This window comes from Bos indicus x Bos taurus, chromosome 15, assembly GCF_003369695.1.
Source record: "Bos indicus x Bos taurus breed Angus x Brahman F1 hybrid chromosome 15, Bos_hybrid_MaternalHap_v2.0, whole genome shotgun sequence".
In the NCBI taxonomy this organism is placed as follows: Eukaryota; Metazoa; Chordata; class Mammalia; order Artiodactyla; family Bovidae; genus Bos; species Bos indicus x Bos taurus.
The window spans coordinates 48,433,573-48,457,975 of record NC_040090.1 but is presented as its reverse complement, the minus strand read 5'-3'; the positions used below and the strand labels follow the sequence as shown (position 1 = coordinate 48,457,975).

General features: G+C 41.7%; 1 protein-coding gene and 1 long non-coding RNA gene across 9 annotated transcripts in view; one reads left to right on the top strand and one right to left on the bottom strand.

Moving 5' to 3' along the window:
- The first annotated feature begins 3,818 nt into the window (after window positions 1-3,818).
- The window catches only part of SOX6 (SRY-box 6), a 723,815-nt gene continuing 703,230 nt past the window's right edge, over window positions 3,819-24,403 (top strand). For 2 of the 8 annotated variants that reach the window (XM_027563366.1, XM_027563365.1), the window contains exon 1: window positions 9,775-10,238. The gene's annotated coding sequence lies outside the window, so the exon portion shown is untranslated. Of the gene's footprint in view, window positions 3,945-8,544; window positions 8,743-9,122; window positions 9,562-9,774; window positions 10,239-11,331; window positions 12,086-24,403 lie in introns of those variants that run through there. The other 6 variants (XM_027563370.1, XM_027563368.1, XM_027563367.1 and 3 more) reach the window with 6 other exon arrangements.
- LOC113905708 lies at window positions 4,081-8,545 on the bottom strand. Its single transcript, XR_003514709.1, has 2 exons — window positions 8,364-8,545; window positions 4,081-6,144 (listed from the first exon to the last, which is right to left on the bottom strand). It is a non-coding gene; the product is annotated as an uncharacterized LOC113905708 (long non-coding RNA).

The following is a 24,403-nucleotide window of genomic DNA, read 5'->3' as shown; positions in this document are numbered from 1 at the left end:
ATGGGTTATGTTGAATTTTAGTGAATAAATTTATTTCTGTGTTTGATTTATCATTACTCTTTATCATATGATTACTCTTTATCATAGTTTTTCCTCTCTGTGATTTTTATAATTTTCATCCCTACCTATATAATTATCTAGATCACTTTTAGTTAGAAAAACAATTCTATGTATCTTTATAAGACAAACATTTGGATAACTGATAAATATTTCACTTTTCATATGGATGTTTTATTGATATTAGTTTTGGCAGCCTTAAGCTATAAAAGTTATTACTTTAATAAATAATTTTTTTCATATAGCATTTCAAAAATATTAGGTTTGGCATTTTAAAATATTAGGTCTGATGTGTATTTTGGGGGGAATTGATAGAGGTTTATAATTTTTTGGTTTCTACCACATTCCTTTTTATGGTGGCTTTATTTCACTATATTTTGCCATTGATACTCTGTAGTAAAATGAAATGTATATACAGAACAGTGACAACTTCTCCTATGTTATTAGGATTTGATTTAAAGATCATGGAATTGGTGCCTGACTGCACATGTGGCATGTGTTCCAGTTTTGTAGTCATTGGCCTTTGATTCTATTTTTCTTTGTGAGGTTTCTATCCAGGCTTAGTTTCTGCCAGTTACAGTAGACTTCATGTATATATCCCTTCCATTTAAGAGATGAACTGTCAGGATTATGTATGGTAAAACCAAGGCAAAGCCCCCTGAGATAAAGCTCTGGGGCATTTCTTCCATGAGGTTGGCCCACCCCATGTGACTAAGAAATGAGATGATTTGAGGGCTATTACATACTTAAGGTTTTCATAGTGGATTAAAATAGCATTACTTAGCACAGGTGTTTCTATAATTGGGATTCCCTGGGAAAATTCCATACTGTATTCCATAACACTCAGCTTTCCACACAAGTGAAGGAGCAATCCAATGTTAATTTGCTAGGTTGTGGTACGAAACAGCAGAAATGGGTCTGGCTTGGGGGCCTGTTGCTTCTCTTCTTTGAAAAGACATTTCCTGTTGTCCATCATCAGCATTAGGTCGCTGTGGTTCTCTTTATAAAATGTATTTCTACTACTACTACTGTTCTTGTTATTCTGACCAAACTACTGAAAGACTCCAGTCGGTATTAGCAAGGAGTGATTTATAGCCTCATATAGCACAAGATAGTTCCTGAGTGTCCTTTTTCTGGAGATAAATCAAATTATTCTTCTCGTTTTGTAAAGCATTACTATTAAACAATGTCTGTGTACCCAAGTAACAGGGAAATTCCCAGGACAGCTTTAGGGCACATTTCACAGAAGAGATGGGACTTGCAGTGGCCTTGCAGACGTCCCCATGCCTTGGAGGCAGTGTCCAGGCACAACAAAGAACAACCACAAGTTATTTCAGAATTTAGCTAGGGTATTCTTAAGCCTGGTATCCTATAATAAAAGACGTGAATACAGGAAGAACGGTTTGCGGGAAAAGGGTTTCAATAGAGGTATGGGTGGGAAAGTTGGAAATCGCTGATATAATTAACAATCACTATTATTTTACCTAAACCATTGTTAGACAATCAGAAGGACTGTTTTCCTGAGAAATGGGTGACTATAGCGCTAAGTATCCAGTCGTCGCTGCAGACGGCCAGGTTGCCTGAGCACATCCTCTCCTTCCTGTAGTTGTATCCTGGAATCCCCCTGCTAAGTGACCTCGGGTCTAGCTGCGTCGTTGAATCCCTTTGTTTCCGGCCCCGAGGGTAGAGAACAAGCGGGAGAGGAGCCCGTGGGAGTACGAAGACCGAGCTGAGCAGAGGTGGCCGCAAAAGGGAGCTTGGTCCTCGGACAGACCCGAGCTACTGCTACACCTCTCCGAAGCTGCTTCTAACCCTCTGCTATTGCCCTGGGAGTTAGTGCTTCAAGTTTCAGGGCAGCAGCGCCTGCCTTGCATCTGCAGACTGGTCCCGGGTTTTGCACTTTGCTGGGAGAGTGCTCCTTCGTTCGGTTCCCTGCTATTAGTTTCAGCTAACCTGCAGTTTTAGCCCTTACTCCTCTCAACCCGGGTCTCAGAGGGCAGGCCTTGCTTTGCTCAGACCGTCCGCTTGAGAAGTGCCCTCCTTTTGCTTCTCTTTAGAGCGGTCCACAGCATTCGCCAAGACTGAGGGGCCGGTGTCCGCCGGGTTGGTCTCAACAGCCGGGAGCCGGGCGCAGTCTTCCGCTCGACCTCAAGGTGGCGACTTAGGCACGTAAACAAAGCTCGGCCAAGCCGGACGGTTGGCACCCTCGCGGTTCATCCACGTATCATCCTAGTTTTCCCGCTGCTCTCAAGCGGACTGAATTGACTGTTAAAGAGACTTGAGTTTAGATGAAGAGTTCGGCCAGAATGGCAAAACGTGTATGTGTCTATGTGTGTGTCTGTGGGTGCGTGCCACCGCACGCACAGAGGCGGCGGGAGGTGGTATTGAGTGGAAACTCTCGGCGGAACCCGTTTGGGACGCCGAGATTCTCCTCTGCATCACCTGAGCTCTCAGGATAGGCGACCCGGCAGGCTAGGTCTTCCGGACCATTGTGCAGCCCGAGATGCCGCGACCAGGGTGCAACAGCAGAGGGACAGAGGGTCTGGTGGCTGTCGCCAGCGGTAAAAGATTTGCTAATCTCGTTTCAATGACGCCCACAATTTATGAGTGGAGAGACCTGGAAAAGAAAGCCTTATGTCGTGCTGTGTCCTTCTCTAGGGTGCATGCTGGCTGACCCGATTGGGAGAGGTCCCTGCCGGTGGGTAAGAGAGACACACAGACAGCAAAAGGATAAACGTGCGAGAGTCACATAATCTTACCTCCGGGATGAAAAGACACGGTTCCTAGAACTGAGATTTCCAAGTCAGTGTGCATCCCAGCTGTTTCTCCCGTAGGCTCTTTCCTGTCTAAAACAGCTTTAGGAGTAACTTGGATAAGGCTTGAGCTGCACCCCTCCTTTTTTTCCTCCCCCTTTTTTTTCTTTCCAGACATTCCCTAAACTCAACCCAGGGCAAATCCAGAAGTCGGTACAGTACAGAGCTTCCATTCAGTCATGGGGGGAAAAAATCCCTTTTACAGTTTCTCTTAGGCAGATGGAAGAAGTAGATGATTACGGGACTTGGAGGGGTGCATGGGGATGGCATGGGATGTTGGTGGCAGGGAATCGCGGTTTTTCTTAGGTTCTGGTGCTGCAGGTAATGTTCCCAGATTCCAGCTGCTCTCAAGTCGAGCTTCGGTGGTGGCCGGTGAGAGTGGAGAGCGATCCTCGATCCTCGTCTAATTAGAGAGGAGAGGAGGAGGGTGGAGTGGTGGAGAAACTGACCCTGGACAGGCTCCACGGACACATTGTCTTGGTTCATGTTTGTGCCGGCTCTGTGCTGCTGCCTTTGGGAGCCTTTTCAGCAGGGTAGTACGCCCGAGGTGCTTTCTCCCCTTCTTTTTCCCCCCTTTTAAAAATGTGTTTAAAGATAAGTGAATATCCTTCTAAAACAAGTTAAAATCTTTCTCTGACTTTCCATTTGAGATGTCAAAAGGATTCAATAAATGAAACTTTATTTGACCGGGGCATTTACCCAGAGACTTAACGACATCTCGGGTCTTTGGCCTTATTCTAATTCCATGGTGGTAATTACCCTTCGTTTCTTTAAGTGCAATAGATTTATTGCCTTAGAGACTATGCACAGTTTGATTGAATTATTCATTTTTTTTTCTTTGGTGTAGACTGCATCTGGGGACTCTGATGTGACGTGTAGATTTTTTTTTTTCAGGAACAAAGGGAATGTGGAAATGAAAGAGAGAGGGAGAGAGAGGCTGGCAGATGTAATGAGACGCGGTGAAGGTGTACGCAGACTGGCACTCCCACTCCTCCCTTCTGCTCTCACTGCAGCCCTGGGTAACTCGCAGGCTAACACAAACAGCTTTTCTCCCGCAGCCTGCCCTCTGTCACTGTAAGTACATCAGCCTTCTCTTATCAGCATGCAGATTCCAGCCACGCACTCCCCTAGACTCGGCTTTGCACCTTAGACAGCAGGAGAACATTTAAAAATTAACTTTCCTAAGCCAGGAAAGACATGTCTGTAAAACTTATTTTTGATTTATCTTTATTTTTCTTTGAAAAAAGTTCATGCATTTTTACCACTTTTCCCCACCTCCTTTGTGGCGGTGCTGCTGCTGCTACTGTCGCTACCGCTGTGGTCTTCCCAATATGATGATGCGCAGATTCAAATGAAATTTAATGTTATTCTCTATCCATTTAAAGTCCAGGGACAATGCCCGGTCCTTTTGCAAAATGACGTCTTAAAGAACGCAGAGCATTATTCACAGTTTGCTTTTTTGCTTTTGTTGTTGTAACACGAGTTCCGACCTCTTTGAGGCAGAGTCCCAAGGGCACTGTTATTTGGGAGTTCGGGTTATTTGGTTACACCAAACTTAAATGAAGTGCGATGGGCTGCTGGAGTCGTTGGTGTGTTTGTTATTCCTGTTTAAGGAAATCAATTGCTAAAAGTTTTCTCTGGGCTGTAATTAAAGTTTCCAACTTCTTCCTTTTTGGCTTTTTATACTCTTTCACTTATTCTTCGTTTCAGTAAAAGTTCTCATTCTCCGTGTTTTGGAAGACATTTATATTGGTACTATTTATACAGTACCTATAAAGCCCTTCCTCAAAGAAGTTAGAAACCTTAGGATGAAGTCATGTAGATCTGAATTGTCCTCCCGGCTGGTGTAAGGAGACTTTCAAGGCGAGAATACGAGTCTTTAACAGTCGTTTTGATTTTTGCGTGGGTGCTTTAAATATTAACTTCTCGAGCAGAATTCATTGCACTCCCCTTCCCAAGTTCAGGGGGACCTCTCTCCAGGAACCGAGCGCGCCTTTCATTTGCCGGTTCGCGCCTCTTCTCTGGAGGTGCGAGGCCAAACTTAGCAAAGCCGAGTTGTCTTTGCTGGTTGTCGTGCGCAGGGACACCCGGACAGCTCGGAGGCAGCGATAGCTGCGGGCAGGTAAGTCTGCTCCCACCGCTTGCCCCTCCTTCCCTCCCTGGTTCCCGGTGCTCGGTGCCGGGCTTCTTGCGCAGCGCGGGGCTCCGACCCCCAGGGAAAGTGAGCCCTAGTGTGCCGGGATCTGGCCACGGTGCCTGGGTGTCCTTGGCTCCTTTCGGAACTTCCTGGAGCCCGCAGGCCAGTGCGGACCAGGTGGAGAGTCCGGCACTTCAACCCTCTGCAGCGCTCTTTGCCTAGCCCCCCGCTCTGTACTGCAGCGCCTGTGGCTTGAAAGGGAACTCTTAGGGCTCACTCCCGCCCCCGAGGGCCACGTGTCAAACCATGCACAGCCTGAAGTGCGACACCAAGACCCCAAACTTTAGTTTCTTTCCTTTAGGGATTAATGTTGTGATTGGCTCGGGGTTCCGCCTTATCAATCTACTTTGGTTATCAGTTTATTAGATAAAATCTAAAGAGGATTCTGCTGTTCCTCCTCTGAAGGTCCACTGCGGCCCAGTATTAGGGCCTTGGACGCAAGAGATCTTGATAATGTCGCCTTTTTTTTTTTTGGCCTTCTGCCAGCAGCCTGTACCTGGTCGGCGGGGTCTGTCTTATTCCCCAGATTTCCCAGTGCTGGGTGATTTAAAGAACTCATACGCTGGTACTTGCAAAGCCAAACTTACCACAACTTTGAGAAACCCAAGTCGCGCCCCAGTGTTTCAGTCTGGGATGTTTCACTTCTCTCGGTGGCTCTACCCTGAGAATTTAGGCTTTGGGACTTAAAATTATCTCCTCTTCTCTCTGCTTTAACTCTGCAGGCATTTAGGAGGGGTCATTCGATTTTGCCCTTTATAAGATTTCCAGAGATTTTTTGCTCCTGTAGTTGAGTTCTAGGGCCAGAGAGAGGCTTTGGAAGGACAGCTGGGCTAGGCCACAGTCATTCACAAAAACAAAATAAAACAAAGACAAAATCAAAAGCCAGAAGAGATTTGACTCTTGTCTAGTATAGAAACACCAGTCTGGGTTTACCCGTTGGGCCTCTGAGGTCAAGGAGCACTCTTGGGAGTTTTGGGACCAGGTGTGAAGGAGCTGGCAGGAAAGGTGCCAGGCATTCTTTTCACTGGCTTCTAGGCTCTGGCCTCTCCAGGCAGATTTTTCCAGTCATGAAGGTCTCTGTGGGTGAAAGGGACACAAGATTTCTGGTTGGGGACTGTTCTCTCCGCCAACAGTCATCAAGTCATATTAACTTGCAGTCTTCAAGCTTCTAATCCTCAAGCATCATCTTTCCCAGCTGGAATAGGAAATGAGCTATTCCTATTACTGGGGCTATTCCTTCTGCCCCACCAATCCCAGGTGCTCATCTTGACCCTTATTTCTGTCCTCTTCCTTCTCTTGTCTGGAGTTGATATGAAACCAAACATGGAGTATACTTTAAGAAGCCAATATATGACTAACAGACATCTCAGCTTGGTACCTCTTCTGCATTTACTTACTTTCTCCGTTTTCTTCAGTTAGTGGAACAAAGATGAGGTTTTCTCCTCTTTTATCTTTTATCACTTGATCTGTGAAGGTCTTCTCAAGTTGGCAACCTTAGATTGCATTAACTTTTTGATTTTTCTAACTCTAATTCCTGACTCCTCTCTCCTCTCCATATCTTCTTTCACAAATTCCCTGTTTATGTAATGCCTCAAAGTGGCCCTCTCATATCAGTTTCTACATAGCGAGGACCTCACTTCCACAAATCTCTGTAGGTTTACACTGATCGTGTCAGAACCCCTCTCTTAGCTTTTAATCTTGATGTAATTTGGACTCTCCACTAACTTTAGTTTCTCAGATCTATTTCTTTGGGCCTGGCTTAAGGCAGGCCACCATCACCTTGTGCACACTGGCTGCCTGTTAGCTCTGTGTCTGCTGTTGTCAAAGCTAGTGTTCTCATCTATTTCTTTTGTTCTGTATCTCTATTACCTGACATCATGATTATTCTCTCCTCTCCCAGTCCCCCAGGTTTTTTTTGCACTGAGATAAAATTCCGGGTCTCTGTTCCATTAGGCCATGCTATACCCTTCAAATCTTTTATCTACCCTCACACCCATATCAAAGAGAATCTTTAATTTGTGTAGGTTTTTTTTTTTTAATGGGGGGTGGTTAAACATAATTTTCTCTATCTGACTTGCATGTTTTTTGCAAAATGCTGTCCCGGGTGACTGAAACTCTTCATCTTTTACAACTTCCCAGCCACCCATCTTGAAATTGTTTCTCCAAATCTTTTCCTCTACAAAGTTGAGGTAATACACATATATCACCCACCCAATTCTGTGTAACACAAACTTAACCCTATAATAAATGTGGGACTATTTATCATTGTAAAGGTATAATCAATTTTTTCCTTGGTAGTTTGTACATGTTTTGTTATTCATAATAATTTTAACCCATAGACTCCATATTCCACATGGCCTTCAGAATATGGCCCCCTACATCTGTTAAGAATCTCCTGTATCAATTCCTTTTTCTTTCAGTTGCTCTTCCTCCATCTTTTAAAATAAGGTCCTCTTCCTCTATTTACTGAAATCCTGTTAACCTGTATGTTTTCATGGTCTCTGCTTCCTGCATCTCTTTCTTCACTCTCTTTTGATTACTTCTCTTTTTCACTTTTCTTCATCCTTATTATTCATCCTAATATTCACCTTCCTTTCCTTCTTATTGGTCTGCTTTAGCTCCTGTTCTTTCTCTTCTCTGTTTCTGCCATGACTCCCTTCTGTGGTCCAGTGCTACATCTCAGTACTTCCTAACATTCAGCCCATTCATCATCCTCTTCACATAACTTTTTCAAAGCACAAACTACCATTCCTGCATTTCCTCTCCCACCTTCTTTCCTCCTTTTCTCCAGTTTGCTCCTTTCTTTCTCCCCAGTTGTCTACCTTTCCCCCTCTTCAGTTTGCCTTCATCTAGACTCCTCCTTCCAACAACTCCAGCCCTAATAGCACTGCTGGGGTCCTTTACTCCTCAGCCGTTTTCTCTCCACCTAATACTTGTCACTATTCCCTCTGACCTCAACTCTCCCTCTTCTTTGTCGCCTTCCAATTCTCTCCTACTAGTCGCTTCACTCTTTCTTCTCAGGCGCGTTCTCCAGTTCCAACCTCCGCTCTCGCCGGTCTCTGCCCTCTCTCTCTCCGGCTCTCTCTCCTTTGCCTCCGCTCTCCCCTCCTTCTTCTTCCCCCGGTCCTCCCCCTCCCTCCCAGCTTCCCTGCCTGGCTCGCTGCCTCCCTCGCCTCTTGTCTCATCTTGCCTGTGTTGTCTGGGAGGGGAGCCCTGCCTCCTCTCCCTCGCTCAGATCAATGCCCTGGCCACTCACTTTCTGATGTTGCACGACGGGAAATGCTTTGAATACTTACGACATGGCCGCTCACACTGATTGCCAAGATTGACAGCACTAACCATCGCCTTCACTTGTTTCAAGGGGGAAGCCCCTAGTCACCCCGCTCTGCGCGCACCTCCTGGCACCCCGGCGGCAAACTTCTGCGGGTCAGCGTTCCCCCGCTCGGGGCGGGACACCCCCGCAGACTTGAGTTAACGGGCTTAGCCGGCCGCGGCGCTGGGGGGCTCTGCTCTCTTGCTCCCCGGGCTGAGCTAATTGACCCAGCAACGACTCCCCTTCCTTAATTTTTTTTTTTTTTTATTTGTATCTTTCCCTTTTTTCTTTAATGCCATTTACTCCCGCGGCGCAGCGCACAAGGAGCCCTCCCGTGCGGTACCATCCTGGAGCCCGCCCAGGTAACCGGGACGGAGCGAGCGTTCTAGAGAGCGAGGGAGGCAGAGCGAGAGCGCGCGGCCCATTTGTGAGCTACCTGTTGGGGAGCAGGAGAGGGCAGGGGCAGGAACCCCGGGCCCGGCCGCCGGTCCCCAGCGCCTTCCGCTCTTGCCCTTCCGGGCAGCTTCAGGGTTAGTTTCACTGAGCTGGGACTGAGGGATTGGGGTCGGACTAGAACTGAGTGCGCGGAGCCCCGCGAGGGCGCGGGTTGCCGGGAGCCACGGCTGCCCAGCCCCGGCGGGTTTCCGTACTTGGCTGGGGAGGGGAGGTGGGGAGGAGGAGCGGGAGGAGGGCGCTCAGTGGGGCAGACGCAGAAGTGGAGGTGGGGGGGTGGGGGGAAGAGTAGAGGCTGAGAAAGGGGCCCGAGCGTCTGCCGCTCGCTGGTGGACGCGCGTATCCCTAGGATGCGTCCCCCTCTCGGAGAGTTGTGCCTTGTTCCGGAGGCGGTGACAGATCTGCGTGGCGGGCTTCTGGTTTTCTTGCCACCCCCCTATCCCCAAAATCCACTCGGAGAAAACACATGTTGTAGCTGTAGATAACTGTGCGTGGGACACTAAGGCAAAAAGGGCAGGAGAGAGAGACAGACAACGCAACCTTTGACAACAGAAAGCTGTTATCGCCATCCTAAGTATTCGTCCGGAAATCTGTTCGCCCTTTCGGCCCACCTTATTCCTCCTCCTCCGCCTCCCCGTATAGATACTCTAATCTATATAACTGGGAATGTTATGAAAAAGAATCAGGTGGCTTAGAGAATGAATTTTTAAGTCTTCATGAAGTTTGAGGTAGGTATTTCATTGAAGTTTGCGCCAAGTGTGTGATGGAGGAAGCTCGTGTGCTTGCGTGTGTAGTGTTCTCTCTCTCTCTCTCTCTCTCCCCCTGTGTGTGTGTGTGTGTGTGTGTGTGTGTGTGTAAGCATATGTTTGTGCTGTGTGAGGGTTCAGATGGGACCGCTGGGTGGAAAGGCCCTTTGTGCCCACAAGAGGGCAGCATCCTGAGGGCTTTGTGAGCGCTGCATCTCTCGTTATCGCTGCAGGCTTGGGTTTGAAGAAAGTTATACCGAAACTTTCAAACTGATACCACATCTTATTTTGTGATATTAAAAAAGCAAGGCATAAAGAAATTAAGAAGGAAAGAATAGAAGCGAAGAAAGAAGAGAGAAAAAAAGAAAAGCAGGCAGCCAGCCTACTCCGGGAGAGTCCTAGTCACACCAAGACTAGGGGGAGGGCTGTTTTAATTGTGGGTTTGGCCGACTGACGACTGGAGTGCCTTCCTCGGCTGTCTTAGTTGTAGCCGGAGGTCATGTAAATCGACCTTAAAAGAATGCATAAGCCATAAATTAAAATAAACCCTCACCCAAGGGCTGATCCATAAGTAGACAATATCCAACCTGGACAAAACGAGCTTCCCTCACGAGCCGAACTAAACCGCATCCCCCTAAAGAATAGAGACTAAATGCAAAGTAAGTTTCCCAGCGAATATTTTGTTTTCTTGAAAAGTGTTGGGGTGATTCGCCGTGTGACTGACTGCGATGTCGCAGTTTCCCGGAGCGCTTCAGTATTACCCAGGCTCCGGGTGCGGGAGGTCGGGTGGACCTGCCGGGTTTCTGGGCTTCCTAAACGCTACCCCCACCCCACCCCCATTTTGGTTTGGAAACTTTGGCTATTTGTGGGGTTGACGATGGCCGAGGGTGGGCGAGAGTCTAGGATCTCCTCCGCGCTGTCTGCCCGCGTGAAGTTTACCGGGAGGAGCTCAAAGAAAACCCGGGTCGCTAGAAAAGCAGCTCGCTCCCTCCTCCCACCCTCACCCCAACGTCGCTCCGCCGCAACTTTCCCGGGACCCCGTGCGAGTTGCTTCCAGTTCCCTGCGCTCTCTCCCTCTTCCCTCATCCTTCATTTTTGGACGTGACTTTGAATGATCTTTTTAGGAATAAGCAAATCGAATTCCGAGACAATCCGAAACCCAAGCGCTAATCCGTGGCCCTCTTTTCCCTCGGACGCTCTGGCGGTGGTGCCGGGCCGGCGGGGGCGCGTGTGACGGGGCCGCCCAGCCCTTCCCGGAGCCGAGTCGGCCTCGGAGTCCTCGCTGCAGGAGCACAGTCGCCCGCGCGTTTCTTCCCCTCCTCGCGTCCCTGAGCCCCGCCAGCGCCCTCCGTCCTTCTCGGCGCCCTGCCCAGGCCCCGCCGCCCGCTGCCCACTCCGCAGATCCGCAGAGATCCGCCGCTCTGGGGCTCGGCCCAGGCCCGGGGGCGGTGCTGCCACCCGCCCGGGGCCCAGCCCGAGCCTGACCGCTCCCAGAGGGAGCTGCTTTCTTCTCCTTAAAGGGCCGGGCAGAAAAGGGAAGAGGCTTGTGCAAAGGTTGCCGGGGTTGCTCGGGCGCCCAGAGCGGGGCTGCGGAGGACAGATTAGCTCCGTTTCCTGGGCTATTTCCCGGGCGCTCCGCGCAGCTTTAAGATAAAAAGAGAATTGGTGTGTTTGGAACAGATAAAAGGTGGTTGTTGCTGGAGTGTTTTGAGGCTGTTTTTTTTTTTTTTTAAGCTCTCAGGCTGACCAAGTTTGAAAACGTTTGTATGAACTGCCAGATATTGAATGTTGCCCCTATTTGGGGACCAAAAATTAGTCTTCGACTTTGCTGGCGGGGATGGGCTGTTAGCGAGATGGGTTGTCCCCGGCTGCTTCTCTGTGTGTGACCTCTTCGGAGGGCTGAACTTGAAGTTTCGGTCTCGAGATGGCCCAAAGCCGTTGCTGCGGCAAGCTGGGCTGGGCTCCGGACCTCCCGTCACACTCAATGGGGCACTGGGATGACGTCCGTGTCCGGGGCGCTTGACCCCGGCGCGCACTCTTGCGGCTGGCTGGGCTTTTGGCTCCGGCCGGGCGGCCCAGCCAACAACCCAGTGGAGTCGGGATGTGAGAGTGCCCCCTCTCCCTGCCTCCCTAGGGTCTCCTCCCTTCTGCCCTGTATAGTCACATGCCTAGGTTTCTCCCCGGGTCCCGAGGAGAACAGACACAGCCCCGCCCAGTCTATTTCTAGGAGGTGAGTTTGGTGAATAAAAAGGTCAAGTGGTCGGGTCCGAGAGCTGGTCCATGGCGAGGGGGGACAGGATGGACACCTGGCAAGGACCGCCCCGCCTGTCCCCCTCCCTCTCCCCCGGTCCGCCCAGCTTACGACTGGCCTCCGCAGGCCACATTCTTGCGCTAAGTGAGAAAATCTGTGGGAAAAGCAATCCCGAACCGGCCAAGAGCCGGCGAAGCTGATCCTGCGATGGCATTTTGTTTTGAACAGTTGCTGAGGTTGACGTTTCCTCATAAGGTAAGGTGTCACTGGACAGTCGGCTGCCCAAATGCCACATGTATAATTAGCCTGCGCACTCAGCACCTCGTCCCGGAGGCCCACAGGCACGGGCTTGGCGGAGCTGGTCCACTCAGCACCGTTCCAGGCTACAGGATTCCCGTGGGAGGGTCGAACCAACCAGGACAGCCTTCGGGAGGCCCTGGCACTAGAGAAGACTGTGACAGTGTAGTCTTGTCTTTCTCTCTCTCTCTCCACTTCTTGTTTCTTCTCTAGTTTTCGGCTGAGGGCAGACTTCTGGTTAGATAGGCAAACCCGACAAGCGGCAGGGTGAGTGCTGAACGAGGAAAGGGGATGCAGAGTAAATCTGGCACTACACCTACTCTACACACTCCGCCCATGGGGGAGGGCTGCTAGTGCCCTTCAGTCTGCACTATCCCAGTAGGACTAGCGCAGACTTGGCGTTGTATCCTGGCTTGGTTAGGGGCTTCAGTTTCTAGTTGGATTGTTCACCTGTTCTGTGCTTCCTCCCGCACCCGCCCCAGAGGTCTCAGCAAATTGCTGTATGCGCTCTGATTGCAGTTTCTCTTCCCCCCCGCTCCAGGCCTAGCCACTTGGGGCTGCTAGTGTTCACTGTGCGGGCGAACCTGTAAATATCTGCTCTCTCCCTGTCTCACTCTTGTTCAGCTTGGGGTTTTTAGGAGCAGTGCCCTGTTCTGTTTGTACCCAGATTGGTGCTTGAGCTTCCTGCCTAGGTTTCTAGACCCCAGCTTCAGGTCAACTTTAGTCTGCACTCTCTGGAAGAGACCAGATGTCTGCAGTCATGAACATGAGCTTACCCCTATCACCCTGTGCAATAACCATGGAATTCAACACTCAGCATTAGACACTTTCATCACTCTCCCTTCTTCCCTTGTTTCTAAGCCACTCAGATATTCCTGATACCTACTAGAAGATTCTCTTTACTTGAAAACAAACAAGCAAACATCTTAAACCTTCCACTAATTCAGTGGGATAGAGTTAGCTTGTCTATGGCAGCAAGGGTGCGCTTTTCTTCTAGATGGTGGGGACGTGGGTTATTTAGTTGCATTTGCTTTTGATTGAATCAATGAAATACTTTATTTTATTACAGCAGGGAAAAAGTTATGACTGATTTTTTTTTTACTGTACCAGACCATAAATATATTATCCATGTATATTTGAGTGTATCTTCCTGAATACACATATGTAAGTGCATGGGCAGTAGGCCAAATGGCATGTAAATTTCTTTCTCCTGCATTTTTGAAAACCTCTTAAATCAAGAGAGAGTGTCCCATTCTAAAACAAGAACAACAAACACTAACCAAAAAAACACAAAATCCTTTAGACTCTGAAAGCAAGTAAGTGTGCACTACACATATTAGATCTAGCTTATGACCAAGGGCAGTAAGTGACCAGGATCTAGACAAGTGCTAGGTCATTAATTCCTCTGGCCCTGTTGCTTTTCTTGTATCACTGCCACCTCCTTTTTCCTCGGTTCTCCTACCATATTCTTTTTATAGTGGCAAAACTAAATATTGTTTATTGTATTTATTGTTGTTCTTAATTTTTATTTTGGAAGTAATAAGAAGGAACTTTCTCTTGGTATATATGTATTCTTGAAAATGCAAAATAAATTGCAAATTTATTATTACGGAGCATGATACAAGCTCCTGTAAGAGTATACTGTGTAAGCACAGTGCCCAACATTATACTACAAAGAAAGGTAGATGCAAAAAAATTAATAAAGCACTATCAATATCTATATCTTAAGTTGATTCTGTAATGGATTCAGTAACTGAATATCTAGAAGAAATGACATTCATATTGTCTGCTGGACATTTTTTCATTAGCAGTAGAAAGATATTTTTTCTTAGTAAGGGAAAAGCACATATTTAAAATGTTAACTTATTTAGCAAATCTTTCTCTTATAAGGCTTTAACAATATATTGCTTTAAATACATAAATGATAAGTTTTGGTGCATTATTGAGATTTTATGCTGTTTCTATTTGACTTCTTTTAGGAATTATTAGTTTATTGCTCACTGATGAAATTTTTACACATATCTACCTTATATTGAAGAAACTAGTGACATTTAAAAAATCCTCTTTGAATTAGTATACTAGATACTGGAGTAAATGAATTTTATTTTTACAAAGTTTAATGTACATTGGCTTTAACCCTTACTTTTAATATTATCTATACTTTTCCATATTGTTAGGTTATAAATCTGTAAGTTTGAAAGTATTCTCTTATTAGTGAGATAATTGATATATACCTTTTCACTATTTACAAACAGCATTCTGTATAAGTATAGTAGAGTACAATTAAAATTTTGGTTGTTCTAAGAGCTATTTGTTTAAATATAGTTTAGGGGTGCATATATATCAATTGATGTTTTTGAAGTCAAGTGAAACATTCCATCAAGCTAATGTGCCTGAGAGTACCATATCAGGCACAGACAGGTACTAGAAATGATAAAACACAGATAACATTCAGCAAGATGATTTGCAGATGGGATGTATTATCTGCTGTCATGAGGTTAGATGGGTCATATTACTGTTTTTTAAAAAAGTTAATCTAGGTTATTTCAGAATTATCAAGGTATATGAGATGTAATGAGAACAGATTTTATTATAAAAACTTGCTAAAAGAATGAAAAAATAGTTTTGCTTTTTAGAGCAGAAAATGGACTCTCTTTGCATTTGGATTGCTTCTTGTTTAAGAAATATAACTCTCCCCTATTATTTTTTTCCCAACAATGAAAATAATGTATTGAACATTTTGTGTCTTTATCCCGTCCTCACATTTTCTACTGACTGTCCCCTGACTATCAACATACTCAAGTAAAACAAAAACAAAAACAAGCTGGTACTCCAGTGTAGTCTATGAAAAGCAGCTTTTATTAACTGTTAGCACATTTTAAATGTATAGCATATCATTTTCGCTTGAAGTTCTTCAACTGTGATCTGAAAACTAATTGTTTTGATAAGTCATATCAGAAACTTTAATCATTCTCTCATTATATACTCATTATACATTTATACGAAGTGTGTTTTCATTTTTCTTGTTCTGTGGAAGAGGGTAAAAGTTTTTCAGCTAATCGTTTTGTTTAGACTTTTAGTCAAACTGGAAATAATTTTAAATTTGTGTTATGGTTCTTAATAGAGCTTTTCAGATTTAAATATCCACTGTCATAATTTGGATAAAGATATCAATTGAGAGTGTAGGTGGAGATTGTAAGATGAAATATCATGTACGTTTACTATGTATTCTCTCCTCTGGAAAAGGCTGCTGGTCTGTTTTTCCTCAAATCTGTGGTAGTCTCAAAAAAAGGGACCTCAAAACCCTAAAACCTCAGAGAAACAGTATCGATTCAGTTCTTAACTGCAAATCCTTCATATCGTTGCTCAAAATATCCAACTTTACACTAATATTAGCCATTCTTTTTATAGTGACACCATGCTTAGTAAAAAACTTCTAAGCACTGAGGTCAGGTGTTGAGATTGGATTCTAGTTTATTTTTTATGAATCAGATAAAGATTTCTGTGCATGAGACCATATGTGAAGATGAGAGAACAAGAACATTTCCATATCAAAGGCAATATATCTGAGGCTGCATGGTAATTAAAATGCAGTGGTTTGGACTCTGTGCACTAGCACTTAAGCAGAGCATTGCCGGGACCTTGTGCATCATGCAGGCGGTTGCCTCTTGCATACTTCTTGAAATACACTTATAATTTTGTACAAACATTTATGCCAGTCCACACTTTTCTGTGGATAATTTGTATTTCATCCAAACCATTCAGAGTAGAAGTTATTTTTTGAGCTACCCCCTCATTATGGCTTTTGTGCATCAACTATTTTTATTCTAGTTGTTTGTATTTCCTTTTACCAGAATGATGGCTTGTTTATATTCAGAATCTCTTCTTGCTCCTCTAAGACCCCTTATATATCACTCATGTTTTACTATTCACTCAAAAAAACTTTCATCTTTAGTAAAGATGTGAATTATTTCCTGAGGTTAATTGTAGATGCTGTTATCTATTGTAAACTAGTAAACTACACAAAATCAACTGCCCAGTTATTTCTGTTTTGTAATGCCAATATGTTTAGTAATCCCCACTATATTGTACAGTGCATAATATTGGAAAAGTCCTTTTCAGAATATTAAAAGAATTCAGAAATGTTCTTCTTTACCTTTTAAAGGCGTGCAAATACATAACGGCATTCTCTTTCATTCTACTGCAAGTGAAAAATGATTATTTGAAACTATAGAAACCTTTCTTTATCTAAAGAGTTATCTCTGCATTTATAGGGAGACATTTGGATTTAATTATAAAGAACTAGGTTAGCATTGTAACCTGTAGTTATTTGGGGATAAGATAGTGGGGAAAAAAGTATAACAATTGGTAGTCCCATGTTGTGTATATTTTAGAAAATTTGCATCTTTGGTAATTAACCTGAATTTTCTGCTCTGTAATTTTCTAGATTTTCTATTGCTGTATTTGCTCTCTTTCTATGCATGTGGCAAGGAATTCACTAGTATATTTTACTTACTAAGCTCTTCTAGTCTATAAAGCTATTAAAAGATTTTTCTGAATTGAAGCACTGTGTATTGAAGAAGCCTAATATGATATTGTGAAATCCTTTAAGAGTTTTTATGTTTAAAGTATTTTGGATCAAAATTACTTAAATATATTTATTTGATGCTTTTCAATGATGACATGTATAAATAAGCATAATAAACATAAGGTAAATTTAAAATCCTTTATATGATGTGTGTATTAGTGTCTGCAAACATTCTGTATTCTCTCATTTCAGGTTCTCCCTTGATCTCTTTCTTCTCTGAAAATCTCACAAGATAAATCTTTAAATGATCTATTATCCTTTCTTTGTTCAATAATTTGTTGTTTCTACTCAAAGAGACAAATTGAATTGTCTATCTTTAATATATCCATTCAAATGCAAAAATGGACGTTAGTGCTCTTTGTGATTTTTGACTTCACTGAGCACAATTTCTTTGCTTCTTTGAAAAGTAGTCCTTTAAAATTTGACAAAGAAAGTTAAAGATGCTTTACTTTCCATGACTACGCAAGCACAATATGTGGAAAAGCAAAAATGCAACAGATTTTTTAAAATTAATTTTTATTGATGTATAGTTATTTACAAGGTTGTGTTAGTTTCTATTGTGCAGCAAAGTAAATCCATTATACATATACATATATCCACTCTTTTTTAGACTCTATTCCCATGTAGTCTTTTCAGAGTACTGAATAGGGTTCCCTGTGCTATACAGTAGGTTCTTATTTGTTATCTATATTATATATTAGTAGTGTATAAATTGGGAGATTGGGATTAACATATGCACAGATTATTTTTTTTTAAACTTTCTATTTTGTATTTGGGTATATAACCAGTTAACAATGTTTTGAGAGTTTCAGGTGAACAGCAAAGGGACTCGGCCATACATATGCGTGTATCCCTTCTCCCGTAAACTCCCCTACACAGATTATTTTTTAATGACAAGCATAGATTTCAAATGGGACTCATTCTGAGGCATGGTTGCAAATAGTTCCTTTTTTACTTTACAAACAGATCATTGGGCAACATGATTGAGCACTTACTAAGTTCTGCATATCCTGAAGGGCATTTAAAAAATATGTTATTTTCTGTTCTGCAACTTAAACAAAAAGCACTTCTTTGGTTTTGACTGTGTCAGGTCTTTGTTGCTGTGCACAGGCTTGTTTTCTAGTTGTGGCGGGAGTGCTGCTCCCTGGCTGCTGTGTGTGGGCTTCTGGTTGTGGTGCCTTCTCTTGTTGTGGGGCACAGGCTATAGGGACATGGACTTTAGTAGTTGTGGCACGTGGGTTCAGTAGTTGTGGCCTGAGGACTCTAGAGTACGGGCTCGGTAGCTGTGGTGCACTGCTTTAGCTACCTCGCAGCATGTGGGATTTTCCTGGACCAGGGATTGAACCAGTGTCCCCTGCATTACAAGGCAGATTCTTAACCACTAGACCACCAGGGAAACCTGAAGGGCATTTTTGAAGTCACAAGTTTTTACTTTTTAAGAACTTTCTCTTCTGTTGAAGATTGTTGATATTTGATAGGTGAGAAATTTAGGCACAGTTGTCATGGTGCTAAGCAGGTCATTGGTAGAAGGGGAGAAGAATGCTCCTAAATAGGGAGAGAATAGTTTGTTTTTCTTTCTTGGGAAAGAAAGGGCAGGGATGTTATTATTTTCTCAGGAATAGTCTCCAGCTAGATCCATGGTCATTGAACTTTCTATATAGGAGAACTCAGCTACCCCATCTACCCTGAGTATATGCATGGTATAATCTCTCACCTTATGTTTCTTCATCTCTAAAATGAGAGTAATAATAATACCTACATCATAAGGTTATTGTGAGGATTAAATGAGGTAAATAAATGTAAAGCACTAAGCTCAATAGCTAATACATGTTATCGATTACTGTTGAAGTGGTATTGTACTTAGAATTATACAGATCTGGCTTCCAATTTAAGCTTTATGTGTACTTTTTGTGTAATCTTTGGCAAGCTATATTATCGATTGCTTTTCCTTTTATATGAAATATTCACAGTAATGCATGCTCCTTTCTTTCTTTCCTAGAGAGAATTATTCATTAGTAGTCTTGCAGATTTTGGGTAGAGTAGTGACTAAATGTAGAATTTGGATGTCTGGCTCTCAAATTTGAGAATATTCCAATTCTAAGGGCTAGAAGAGATTTTGAGAGGTCACCATTCTCTCTACTCCAAGGGTATATTTCTCCATTCTAATCAGTTAAGAAACTCTCTTATTATTTTTTGGCAAAGCCAACAAAGAAGGAGATTTTATAATCTTTGGTTATGTGTTTCAGTGATTAACATTTGGAAGTTCTGTATCTCAAAAATATACATCTTAATCAACTTTCTTTTGCTTTGATTTTAAGAAAAAATGGGAACACATTCATTTGAATGCCAGACCTACATGTGAAAATATCAAAATTAAACCTGAAATTTTATTTCTTGAATCTTTTCTTTGAAGTCTTATTTCCTAAACTAGTTGTGTGACCTTAGAAAAGATATGCAACGTCTGTTGGTCTCCATTTCCTAATTGGAAAATTTTTTTTCTTGTTTTGTTTTTCCCCTTGGCTGTGTTGGGTCTTAGTTGCAGCACTTGGCATCTTTTGTTGGGGAGCTCAGGCTCTCTGGTTTCACATGCAGGCTTAGTTGCCCCAAGGCTTGTGCAATCTTTGTTCCCCAACCAAGGATGGAACCTGTATCCCTGGCAATGGAAAGCATATTCTTAATCACTAGACCACCAGGGAAGTCCCCCTGATATTTAAACTGGGGATTGTGATAGAAGTTATCAGATATGGTTGTTGGGAAGATCAAGATGGAAGATAATGTGTATAGAAGTGCCTAGAACCGTTCTAGACAAGTGTGTTAGGATAAATCGACAATAGTTATAAGTAATCAGTAGTAGAACCATGGCATGAAAAGGGCCCTTAATTCTCATATGTTTTATAGAACTCAGTTTTCAAAGTGCTTTCATATTCATTGCCTCATTCAGTAAAAGGTATACAGGGTAGATAACCTTACCAATCATACTGTCTAACTTCCTACTTGATAGGAATAAATGTTTCAATTGAGCTTTGCTTCAGGATATTATTCACTATAAACAAAGCTTGTGTGTCATAAATTAGGGTTGGCATTTTTGACCTTCTTTTTTCCCCCAATCTCTTTTATATAATGTCAGTGCTCATTTATTTTATCTTCATACTTACTTCCAGAGCCAAACCAGTACTGCATTTCCATATACTGAATGTAGCTGAACAATACCATGTTGATCAGAAGCATTAAATGTCAGTTTACATGTCTTTATAGAGATTGTATATGTTAGACATTATATATGTCTAGACGTTATAATGTCATATATATTAGACATTCTATATGTCTTTAAAAAATTAGGGAATAATTTGATTATAATAGAATAAATATGGCAAGTTTGAAAGATGACACTGTTTCAATCACCCTCTGTGTATTTTTGGTCTTTTAACCTTCCTGAGGCTTTCAATGGCTAAGTCAAAATATGGGTTTTATGAAGGAGGATTAATAAAAGGATACTTGATGGTGAAAAGATGAGAACCACTTGATTACATGATTTCAAAGATGAAAATGCACGATTGATCCTAGTGAAGAGTTATGAATATATGTAATTCTATGCAGTGTACTAGTTGCTATAATGGAGATATGTATAAGAGCAGAAGTACCTATGTCAAGGAAAGCTTCTAGTAGGAGTTGGCCTTTGAGCTGTGTCATAAAGGTTAATTAGGAATAACCTATTTGAAGTAGCATCCTGAAGAGCATTGGACATGAATGAAACATTTGATGGTATTATTGACTATTTTGTAAGGCATTTGATACCAAAATGTTTCATGTTTGTGTCTTTGTGATTCTAGAAAGGCCTTGTCTATCATAAATGTGAAGTGGCCATAAGCCAGCAGCTTAACCTGTGCTGATTTAACCTCTTAACTTCTCTTTCTTAGCTTAGTTTTGTGGTCAGGGATATTGTGAGTATATTTTAAGGTACAGAGAAGTTTTTCAAATTATTGATTCCTTTGAATATGTTGACTAAGTATTAAAATTAAAATAAATGGCTTATTAATATTTAAGCTGATGATCTGGACCATAACTTAATAAAATCTTGTATCTTACACTGTAATTTTTTTTTTTAATTGGCCATTATCTTAGAGAAAGGGAAATACCTGGAAATTTTTAGATCTGGTTATTTCTGAGTTTTCCAACTATCAGGTTGGCATATTCCATAAATTTTTTTTTATTGAAAGATGATGAGACGGCTGGATGGCATCACCGACTCGATGGATGTTAGTCTGAGTGAACTGCGGGAGATGGTGATGGACAGGGAGGCCTGGCGTGCTGCGATTCATGGGGTCGCAAAGAGTCGAACATGACTGAGTGACTGAACTGAACTGAACTGAACTGAATGTAAAAATAAATGAATCCTCAGAGTGATTCAAAGTTTTGGGAAAAAATACAAATTATTATTATACAGTGATGATGGTGAACCAGTATCAGTACCAGAAATAGTAGTAGCAGAGCAACCACTCTCTACTCTTGATAACTTTCAAATAGGGATGCTAAATGTACCCTTTATAGTTTTGTAATCTGGGGTCTCACGTTTTCTAATAATTTTCTGAATGCCTTTTCTCTGAGCTACAAGCCTTCTTTGCTGTTTTTGGTTTGGAAGTTTTCTGGAATTTAGTAGCTTGTTTCTCCAAATTAGGTACACCTATTGAGATTTTGCAGTTTATATGACCTTGTAACATAATCACTTTCTGAAAAGGGCCTTATGGCCACATAGGCTGGAGAAGTTATGGCCCTCTTTACAATGGCCTTAACCTGTTGTTTTCCTTCCTATTGCTTTGGTGTGCTGTAGACTTGAAGTGTTGATAACAGCATGAAAAATATGATGAAATCTCTTCATTAAAAAGAAAGGCTCTGAAGCTGAGTAAAGAAGAGGAAAAACAATGTGAAAATTTTATAAAACAATTTAGTCATATTAAATTAGTTATGATGCTTAAAAGAATATTTTCCTTTAGGACTTTCAGTTGAGTTCTTTAATAAGAAACAAAAATTCAAGCAAAAAAATAAAAACTGAAATAATACAGCAACTGAACAAAGTTTAACGAACTTGGAACGTAGCGTATTAGTTAATTGAGTCTCAGGCACATTTTTTATTCTTGAATCTGAAGGTCCAAATACACACTGGAGGAAAATTGGCCTATTTTAAAAATTCTTTTTTTTTACATTTGTTTCCATTTAATCAACTTCTGAATTTTGAATTTACAAGTAAAATATAAAATGATGCTAGTAGTGGCTTTGAGTTTGGTTCCTTTTTTGTTTTTATTGAAGTATAGTTGATTTATAATGTGCCAATTTCTGCTGTACAGCAAAGTGACTCAGTTATACAAATATATACATTCTGTTTTAAAATATTGTTTTCTATTATGGTTTATTTCAGGAGATTGGATATAGTTTATTTTAAAATTTCTTAAGTGTAGTTCTCTCCCACTATAAAGATACATACTGAAAATAGGTATATTGAGGTTTAAAAAAGAATTTTAATCTTGGAACCAACTAAAATTGCATCCTATATTTAATTTTTATTTTAATATAATACTTTAAGACATTATTAGAAGACATTTTCAGCTTTTTTGAGGTTAGACCCTTTAAACTTTTACAGACAACAGTTCAGAGAATACCTCTATTTATACTCTTTGTATAGATTTGTGTGATTTACAGGTATGCTAAGGTAGGGTTATGTACCCCAAATGCTAATGTGTTTTAAATTACGTAGTAATTTGTAACAGGCTTATTTTCTCCAAGGAAAATGTATATAGCAACCTACATTGGGGTGGGACTAGTGAACTTGGCAACTCTTAATTCTTATGTATGGCATGGCAGGGAAAGAATGAAAAATACCTCAGCTTTTAATTATGACTCTTTGGGACCTTTTCCAAAGTACTCATCATAATTAGTCATGTCTTAGTTGTGAAATTTTGTGTCTAATTTCTTCAATTATGTCCACACAGAAAACTCATTAATGTTATCAAGAGCTGTGCAAGTAAATTATATGTGAAAATATATACCCCTTCATATTGTATGCTGATTTTTTTTCTTTTAAATTTTGTTAGCACCCCTTTCACATCTTTGGATTTTTCATTTTCCTTTTTGATCTATGCCTACACTGACTTCTATTAAAATCTCAGTAAAATAGGACATTTGTATCAATGTCCTTTTACTTTTATGAGGCTGTGATTATATAGTTTTTACTTTTGGTTATTTCACAAATTTGTATCTGAGGTAATTTAAAAACAAATATAATTTTATTATATTTAGTAGGAGGGGCATTAAATTATTTGGTCATCCTAAATTGTTTCAAAGGAAGCTTCTATTTAAGTATATTGCTGCTGCATCTTAAAAGCAAGTAACTTTGACTATTGATAAAAAGTTTGTTTGAATGTTATCACATAGCATAGTTGGTGTCCTCTCTGCTTGATTGGGGGTGAATGTAGCAGTTTCAGTAGCTGAGGTGAAAAGATCATAATTTAAGATATATAAGGAGAGAAGGAAATACATATCTTAAGTGGCTGGGACAGCCTTAGGGCCACTGGACAGTACTGTTGGTAAAAGTAAGGCTGGTTGAATTCCTCTTGACAAGATGAAAATTTTACAGCTTATTTGGAAGAACTTCTGATCTGAATAGTGATCTTCAAACTTTTTGGATAGAGCATATCACCAGTGAAGTATTTATGAGCATGTGCCCTAATACATGTCCATATTTATTTAAACTTATACACATGTACTATTGTGCTAGTATATGCTGTAAAACATTTACAATAGATATTAAAATGAAAGATGTATTGATAGAATAAATAATATTTTAAGACTGTGGTCCTCCTAGTTCTATAATATAATATAATATGATTTGTTATTTTTTAAAGTCTTAGTTTAATGCTTGGTGATAAAGTGATTGACTAGTTTGGTTCTAAGTTCAAGTTTCTTTGCTACATGGTTTTAATGCTGCCACAGCTAAAACTGATACCTCAGAAAGAAAAATATATCCAAATTGAAGAAGTACATTTTTGTTTGCACTTAATGTGATACTAACGTATTAATCCTTTACACAAAGTATGCAAAAAGTTTGTTAAATTGTTGGCTAGTAAAATCTCTCTTTTCTCTCATGACAATCATTTGTTTTTTTACCATATTTCTAATAAATGGGTTAAAAAACACATTGGAACTTTTTGTAACATCATTAAACAGGTTAGAATATGCTGTTGCCAATTTTAAAATTGAAAACAGATGAGAGTTTTTGTAGGTGATAGACAAAAAACTTTTGGTAACAAAATCACACTATGATGAAATCATTTCCAAACATATGTTTTTAAAATACATTTTCAATATAATATGTCTGTTTTTAAAATCATTTACTTTGTCATTTGATGAAATATCACCTCTACCTTGAAGACACAGTTATGTTTGTATGATGGTATATGTGTACGTGGGCTTCCCTGGTGGCTCAGCAGTAGAGAACCTGCCTGCTAATACAGGGGATGTGGGTTTGATCCCTGGGTCGCCAAGATCCCTTGGAGAAAGAAATGGCAATCCATTCCAGTATTCTTGCCTGGGAAATCTCCTGGCTAGAGAAGCCTGGTGGGCTACAGACCATGGGATAGCAGAGTCTGACAAGACTGAATGACTAAACAGCAACAGAGTATGGGTGTATGCATCTG